This window comes from Papaver somniferum, chromosome 9 (genome assembly GCF_003573695.1).
Source record: "Papaver somniferum cultivar HN1 chromosome 9, ASM357369v1, whole genome shotgun sequence".
Classification (NCBI taxonomy): Eukaryota; Viridiplantae; Streptophyta; class Magnoliopsida; order Ranunculales; family Papaveraceae; genus Papaver; species Papaver somniferum.
The window spans coordinates 42710190-42718940 of NC_039366.1; positions in this window are offsets into that span (position 1 = coordinate 42710190).

Consider the following 8751-nt stretch of genomic DNA (forward strand, 5'->3'; position numbering starts at 1 on the left):
TAATAGCATAATTAATCTGTTAAGCTCCGGACTTTCAGACTATCCATTTTCATTATTTCGTCATCATCTAAATGTTAATTTGATCTCTTCAACTTTGGAAATTACTGATTGGCTGGTGATTTTTAGCTTTTCTAAGTATGATTTGAAACTCGAAGCTTTAACTTTCGCACGAATAACTGCTTTCAGTAATTATGATACCACTGCACCAAGCAGGACTCCTCCTACCAACTCCAAAAACAGTTTATTATAAGTACTAAAGATGAAATTTCCTCAGAAAGAAAGAATGAAGTAATTCCCAACGAACCATGATGAGAAAGAGGAAATTATCATGTACAATTATTGATGTTGATTAAAGTTTCAAGTTTTACGAAAGCTTCAACCAAACTGAGGATTTTCACCTTTTTATATTAGTTCTAACCAGCAAAACTGCGATAATTAGGTGCATGGTAGGTCGGGAAAGGTACCTACAACTATTGTTAGTGCATAGTTCCAATTGTGTATGGTGCAAATTCAGGTCGATCCTCAAGGACAAGGTGGGTGTGAAGTTGAAACTAAGGTCTTACTACAACTGATTCAAATAAGGAGTAATAAAAGGGGTTGTTTGAGACGAATGACAAGGTGATTAATAGAGGCTTGAATCAGTAAAACAGTATGAGAGTAGAAATGCAATAACAAGATACGTAAGCACTTTGAATGAGGGTACTAGGGTTATCAATTCCACTACAAACCTATATTAAACATTCAGTTGATGATACTATTCTTGTCCTTATAACGGATAGAGGTGGAGATTCAAGTCTGCTGCTTATCTAAGGTGTTTCATCAATGGATAACTCAATCGCACTAACTGTCTAATGAAGCACAACTAGTCAAGGGATTAATAACAATCTATCAGGCTTGAGTTGCAGTACAATCAACACGATGTTGTTCTAACTACCTAGGTTGCATGACAAACAAGGTGAGAGAAAAATGTTGAAGTACAATGATTAAATTTAAGGTTTGCAAGAATAAAAAGTGATTTGATTGAGAAAGAGGAGGTAACTCAGTAATAACATCTGGTTCATAGAGAGATAAGAACTCCAGCAAGTGGATATGTGCTTCGTTCATGTTTAATTGGCTTCTATTGACCGCATCGAATACATTTTCAGGGATAATTCCACCATCTTCTCCTCCTCCTCTTCCCATTCTATATATTTCTTCAAATGGAAAGATGAGAATATCGAGAAGTGATGAGCTGAGCAGAAATTTATGGGACTAAAAACTAGGTTTGGGGATTAATTTGTTTTTCTACTTCTTGGTTAGGATATTTGAGGTCTCAGAGTCTGACTTATGGAATCAGTGGTTAGGGTTTTACTTTAAATTCGAAAACTAAAACCCGAATTTTTATTACCGTCTTACCTAGGGCCTGTTTGGTTTTTCACTGAAAAAGGTGTTAGGATACTTGATAAGTATGAAAATCAAAACTAGCAAATTAATAATGACTTTTTAAAGAATCATATCAAGTTTTTGGTTACGAGGGATCACAAGAGGCCAAAGTCAGGTCACGAAATAGTAAACTTCAAAACCTCTTATCCTTTTAATTTTGTTCGGCTAGAATGTACTGGATTAGTGATTAGACTAATCTAATAATTTATATTTGAAAATCCAGATAAAAATTTATGGTTTTTTTAAATTAACCTACGGTTGGGAAACCTAACCATAAGCATTGTATACGTTTGGAAATCCAAATTTTCCCAACCATCGAGAAACTCATAAGATTCATATACGGTGTGAAATTCTAATCGTAGGCAAATTCTGAGTAATTTACTGTAGGGAGTTCATATTTTCCCATCTGTAGAATTGGTTTACGGTTGGAGTTCATATGCATTTTCCATACCGTATAGTTGATTTCCGCTGGGAAATATTGATTTCCCAACCATATATAATGTTGAAACTAATTTTAAATCCATAATTTGACCAAATCTAACATATCCATGCAATGAAGTGGGCTATAGAAAATCATCATGTTAGAGCAGTTCCTATGGAATGAACAAACTCAAAGTTTGTTCATTTTGCTCCCACTATGGAATGAACAAACATGAAAAATGGATGTTCAAATCAACAAATCTGTTGATTTGAACATCGAGATGGAACAACCAGCGCGTCTGTAGTAACGACGGGCGAGATTTCGACCAATGCTGGCGTCTGAAGAAATAACGCCGGCATATGTACTTCAAACGCGCGTTTTAACTTATAACGCCCACGTTCGTATCAAAAACGCCAGCGTCTGACCCAATGGCGCTAACGGCTCAATCTGAACGGCTGAAAAATCTTGTGATCCAACGGCTACATTTTTTGAAATCTATAAATACTCCTCATTTCAACTCTAAATTCACACATTCTACACATTCTTCCCTCTCAAATCATCTACAAAAATGCCTCCTAGAGTTCGTTTTGTAAGATTCACTCAACAAGAGGATTTAGCTATTTGCAGAGCCTACGTTTTTCAAACACAAGATGTTACCGCTGATGTTGCTACCGGTAGGAATGTATCACAATCGACGTTCTGGAAGAAAGTGTTTGAAATGTTCGCTGCTGAAACGATGAACATTAATAGGCGTGATTGTCACGGATTGGCTTATCGTTTTAGTGTAATTAGTTGTAATGTATCGGAGTTCATCTCTCAACTAATGGAGAATCACAAAAATAAGCTCAACGGTGAAGCCGAACATGAAGTGGAATCCAGAACTCTGGCGATGTGGCCAGCATCTCACTGCGCATCATGTTGTTTCAACATTCTTAGGGTGCTCATCAAATATGATCCCTACATCGCCCTAGGAATTCCACCACCCACACCACCCGCCGAGAATTGACACCCATGTAGTAGTTGTTTTAATTTAATGTATTTTTTTTATTCTCATGTATGATGTGGTTGTTCAATGCAGTATGTTTTTATTTATGAAATTGACGGTGCAATGTTTAATCGAGGAAAAATTTAAATTACTTTATAGTGATGGTTTTAGATAATCGTAAATAAAACAAAATAAACAACAAATTAAATAACATAATACCATAGTGAATCGATTTGTCCTACAACTTCAATCAGCCCACTCCACCAAAAAACACCTGAGAAATTCCCAGAAATGCCTTCCGTATGTGTCTTCAGAAGAAGAAGTCCACAAATGCATAAAAGTCCTGCAACCGGGCCGGCTTTGAGCATGAACTAATTCTATGTGGATAATGTTTGTATTCGTGATCTCCATATCCACAATGCTTGCAGTGTAATAACTCATTCTTCAATTTGGCTTTAAGTTTGAATTTTTTGCAGAGTGTTGCAATCTTTTCTTCTTGTTGTTTTTTAATCTTCATAGCATCATCTAGCATATGTGGTTCTTCTGGAAAATTGGGATCTTGACATTGCAAATACCTGAGCTTTTCCGGTTGTGATTCAATCACCATTCTGATGCGTGAATAACCTTCCCGCGGAAACTTTGAATACATCCAAGGACATTGCATAAGACTGTGGTTTTCCATGAAACATAATGGACAAACCTCTTTTGCTTCGACACATAATATTTGCTTCGCTTTGCCTTTATAAAACATGGTGGATGATGTGAAAGAAATCGGTTGGTTTGGTTTAGAATAAAACCTAGTGATGCATTTATAATAGAAAATAGGCATTGGTAATTCAAACGGGCGCTCAAAGGAAAGTCGCGGGCGGTTTTACTACAAACGCCAACGGCTAAATTTCCATTTCCAACGACAAACTTTTCTTTCTCGACCTATAAATTTCATTCCTCCCATCTCAAAAATCACATCTTCTTCTTCTTCTTCTTCTTCTTTTTTCCTAAATCTCCCCCCTGCAGAAATGTCTGTTAGAAATCGTGGTCCCAAGTTTACTCAAGAAGAGGATATAACTCTATGCAAAGCATATTTCTTTCTTAGGGTAATCACTGGTGTTGTTATTTCTCATGACGGTTCTTTTTGGGAGAACACTTTTTTCAATGTTCATCTCACTTACGGGAAATCCAGGAAACCGAGATGCTCGTCAATTGCGTGCTCGTTTTCAATCTATTAGGCTTGTTGTCCAGACATTTGTTGTTCTGGTAATGGAAATTGATCGAGAAAAGGTCAGCGATGTAACTGAAGATGAAGTGATCGAAACAGCTCTTGATAATTGGGAGGAAACTCACGGTAAACCTTTTCATTACGAAGCGTGTTTCAGAATTCTAAAAGATGGTCCATCTCAAGCACATCGTTACTGCACTCGAATGCCGCTCCCGGAATTTACAATAGAAGAAGATGTTGCTCTTGTTTGATTTTGGTTACATGTTATGGTGAGACCAATGAACAATGACAATTTCTGGGAAAGAGTATTGGGACATTTTGTAGCATCGCGGAACGAAGCCATAAGAAACAGTAAGAGCCTAGAATTAAGAATTGCATTCATCACTAATGAAGTCAAACATTATACAGAAGTATTGTGGATGGTTCATCGTAGAAATTCTGGATTCTTCAACGAAGAACTGGAAACCATCGCTCAGACCAAGTTTACCGAAGAACGTAGGAGAGAGTTTAGGAATTTTGAATGCTATGAACTTTACATAGAGAATGTCGCTGGATTTGATGTAGTTTGATGTTTTTGTTGTGGTTTATTAAAATGTAGTTTGATGTTATTTGCAAGTTTAAATTGTAATAAATTTCACTTAATCTGAAGTGGAAATCTATTTTAAAATATAAACATTTTCATTTATTGATATTACTGCCAGTTCTTTTACAATATATAAACTTAGACAATAATAAAAACTTCAATAAAAATCAAGTACAAGTTTTGGACTCTTGTTTATCTTCATTTCACGTATTTTCCATTCAACGTGCTCTTTGACAGTTTCACCTTTGTTTTTGAATTTTTTGTTGTTAACTTTCAAATCTGGAGTTCTTCTTTTCCTTTTAGCGGAACATTTTCTTTGAGAAACTTCTAAAACTTGCACTTCCCTTTTAGAATTTTCAATCTTTTTCAAAACTCCCACATATCTTAGAAACAACAGCTTCAAGTTTTGCATCGCAAAAAAGTGTGATCTCCTTTTCAGCCATTTTAGAAGAGAAAATTCAAGTGAATTTTGGTGTGAGTGAATTGTTTGAAGATGGTGGTAATTTATAGAGGTAAAAAGTGAAATTCGAATTTTAAAAAACTACCCGTTGGCGTTAGAAGCAAAAACGCCGACGTTATATCTTAAGACGCCGCGTTGGTTCTTCTGACGCAAGCGTTCGATCTACGGACGCTAGCGTTTTTACCTGGGACGCATGCCTATTGATCTAACGCTCAATGCTTTACCATAGTGGAAAACCTAGTTTGGCCATCCACCTGGCTCAACAAACGAATGGGTTTGTTCATTCCCATAGGAATTTCTCTTAGAGTTATAGTTCAGTCTAACTATAAAGCATGTATAACGGGTTTTATGAGTCAAAAGCTCCCCTGCACCATTTAAGATGGAATAGAATTAGACGTAATTTGCAGGTGATTCATTTTCAGCATGCTTGCAGAGAGATAAATTTCTACGCTGATTGCTTAACAAAAAAATGAGTTTTCTTGCTGAGATGTAAAAAAAAAAATTTATTGGTCAAGACCGGAAAATATGTTCCGATTAGAACTCTTGAATATTGCTTACTAGCGATTTGAGGAATAATTTTGTGATATTTTTATATTATCTCGTTCTTTTAGTCTAAAGGCCTTTGACATGTTGCCTTCTAGCATATTTCTTCTAACTGTGAGCTTTATACTTGTTGTCTTCTAAGCTCATTTTCTTTTCTTTGTTTTCCTTCGACTTTATTTTCTTAATAGAGTTGTTTTCCCTAAAAGAAAAAAAAACAATCAAAAAAATGAGTTTTTCGATTCTTACTTAATTGAAATCATATTTGTTGATTAGCTAGTGTTTGATTATTCAATTCTTCTTCTTCTTGGGATCATCAACATTAATTCTCATTGAAGAAGTCGAAGAAAAGGGAGGAGTGGAAGAAAGGAAGAAGAGGAAAAAAAAATTTTTTGTTGTTTTTGTATTTTTTTATGTTTAGTTTTTGGTTTTTAATTACAAGGGGAGGGGTAGTCAAATCATATTTCTATAGACTTTCATAGATGTTTTATTTGAGTGACTCCCGAAGATTCTCTGAAAATCTAGTGATTTCTAGTGATTCTTTGAAAGTATTTTAGAGAGCCTTTATGACTTGTAGAGAAAAAAACGAGATTTGTAAAAAGTCTCCGTGATTTATAGAGACAAAAAATGTATAATATCCAATTAAAACCTTAAAACATTTTTGTTTATTATGCACGTTACAATGTTAATAAAATTACCATGAATACCGAATAAAATATTTGTTCGTTATCAGAATAAATCTCACTGTTATCATATGCCTAAGTTTTCTGTCATCCCACTTTTTCTTTATTTGCTATGTTATCTCATCACTGGTTAGCATCTTTCCATTATTTCATCTGAGGAGGTGTCCTTTGAAGTGACAAAGAGAAAGCTCGGTCAGTATACACGAGGAAAAAAAAATAGAGAGGAGGTGTCCAATATATTCAGATGAGGTCGGCTATATTACTGTGCAAATGGCTTGTCCCTTGGTCATTAACTCAAAAAAAAAAAAAAAATTGGTCCTACTCTGAAAACAAATATTCCCTAAATTTCCATGTCTCCGAAAACATCGCGTCTTGAGGAGAAATTTCTACCATGCCTATTTCAATAAAAAAAAAGTCTCCCCAAAATCTCTGAAAATTACAAATCAATGACTTTTAATTCTCATTCGATTAACAAGGGTGTTGGAGTGACTCTTACTAAATCTTAAACTAATAACATGGAGTTCCAGAGAATTTAAATGACTTTTAAAAAAAGTCTTTAACCATTAACAAGAGACATCAGGAGACTCTCCAAAATTTTCTATGGACTAATAATATATTTGGAAACTCACCGGAAGTCATTTGAAATCTCAATTGACTACTTAGATTTAGGTTAGTCATTAAAGGATAATTAGGTTAGTTATCAAATGGTAATTTTGTATTATTGTAATAGATTAGGTCCCGACCCCTTATCTAAAGTACAAAACAAAGTTTGGACAAGTTAAATAGCAGCCAAGATTTTTTTGGGAGAAGATAAATCAATGATTGTGGTTGCTTACATCATTATTATATCATTAACTTCTTAGTAAAATATTTATTGATCTCTCATTATAAATGTCTTATAATTATCTCAATAAAATACTTTCACTGAATAAATAATGAATTTATTATAATCATATTAATAGACATTAAGGATGATCCGGGTGGTATTTGTGAGCGGTGGTGGTTAGAGCCGATGACAATAGTGATGGTAATGAAAAAGACAATGGTAATGGGTGGTTCTGGTGGTGGTAGTGCAGGTGGTCAGTGTGGTAGTTGGCAGTGCTTATTCAATGTCATTAGGACACAAATAAAATTATTATGGAAGTTGTGGTTGATTTTTATAATGATAAAATAAGTTGGTTATAATACAAAAGAAATAATTGTACTTGCTGCCAGCAATTTGTCCCGAGAAATAACCCCAGAAAAATCCAATGATGATAGGGTTATGGATCTATTATTGGGATAGTAAAGGCTTTCAGTTGGTCCCACAACTACATTTTTCACTCGGTGGTTTATTCGTTACAAATATTTTGGTCAACCTAGCAATTCAAAAGAAAACACAACAGGGAAAAACATGGAGAACAATTGTCACTTTACATAGAGCCAACAAAGAAACGACAAAAATTAAAATTGACGTTTTTTTTAACGTATGTTATGAATGTCATGTCGTTACGGTACGGGTGAAATTCTAGTCTACATATAGGATATTTGAATATGCAGAAACCCTCAAAAATCAAAAGATTGAAGCTCCTATAATAGGATTCTTTTTTTAAAAAAAATCCAATTGGTTAATCACAAAAATTACAAAAACATCAACTCCTTCCATTCCGGGGTAGGGAGATCAAACCCCGTAATTTCTAAGCAAACTTCTATCTGAAAGAGTTTGGATGTAGCCCAGAGACCACAGATCCACCATATAAAAAAAAACAAAGAAAAGAGTCAAGAAAACAATGGTACAAATATATATTATTATAAAGGGAGGACCCACTTACATTATTTCCTGTTGGACGTCGTTTTTTTTCTAAAGACCGAACGATAATGGATTTGAAAGTAATATGTTGGGGATACATTACTTTCACAAAACTATATATACATACAAAAAAAAATGGAGGGCATTTTAAAATACCAAACCTCATTATTTAGTTTTGATTTTGTTGATTTTCAGATTTTCAAAATAATAAATAATGATATTATATATCTCGGAATGTGTTCATTTTTTATAGGAACGTAAAGTTTTATAAATGGAATATTATCCCAAAATATTAGCTTCAGATCTGTGACGTTTAGACTTGCGGGTTCTTGCTAAAACCTGGTCATAAAGGCTCGAGACATGTCATTTGGGAGTTGATTTCAACCAATGTTATCTTGACTTCCTGAAAGGAGACAAAGACTAGATGACTGCTTCAGTAGTGCTGGGACGACCAAAGTAGGGGTTTTTTTTTTGTGACGCAATTTGAAACAGCTTTTGCAACAATATCTGTAACAGTGTTTTTATAACATTTATACGTGTTTATACTCTTCTAACACTTATATTGTAACATATTTTGTAACATTTCTATAACAATTTTAGATCCGATGGCTGAATTTTGTTAGCAATCAACGATCAAGATTAAAATTAAAAG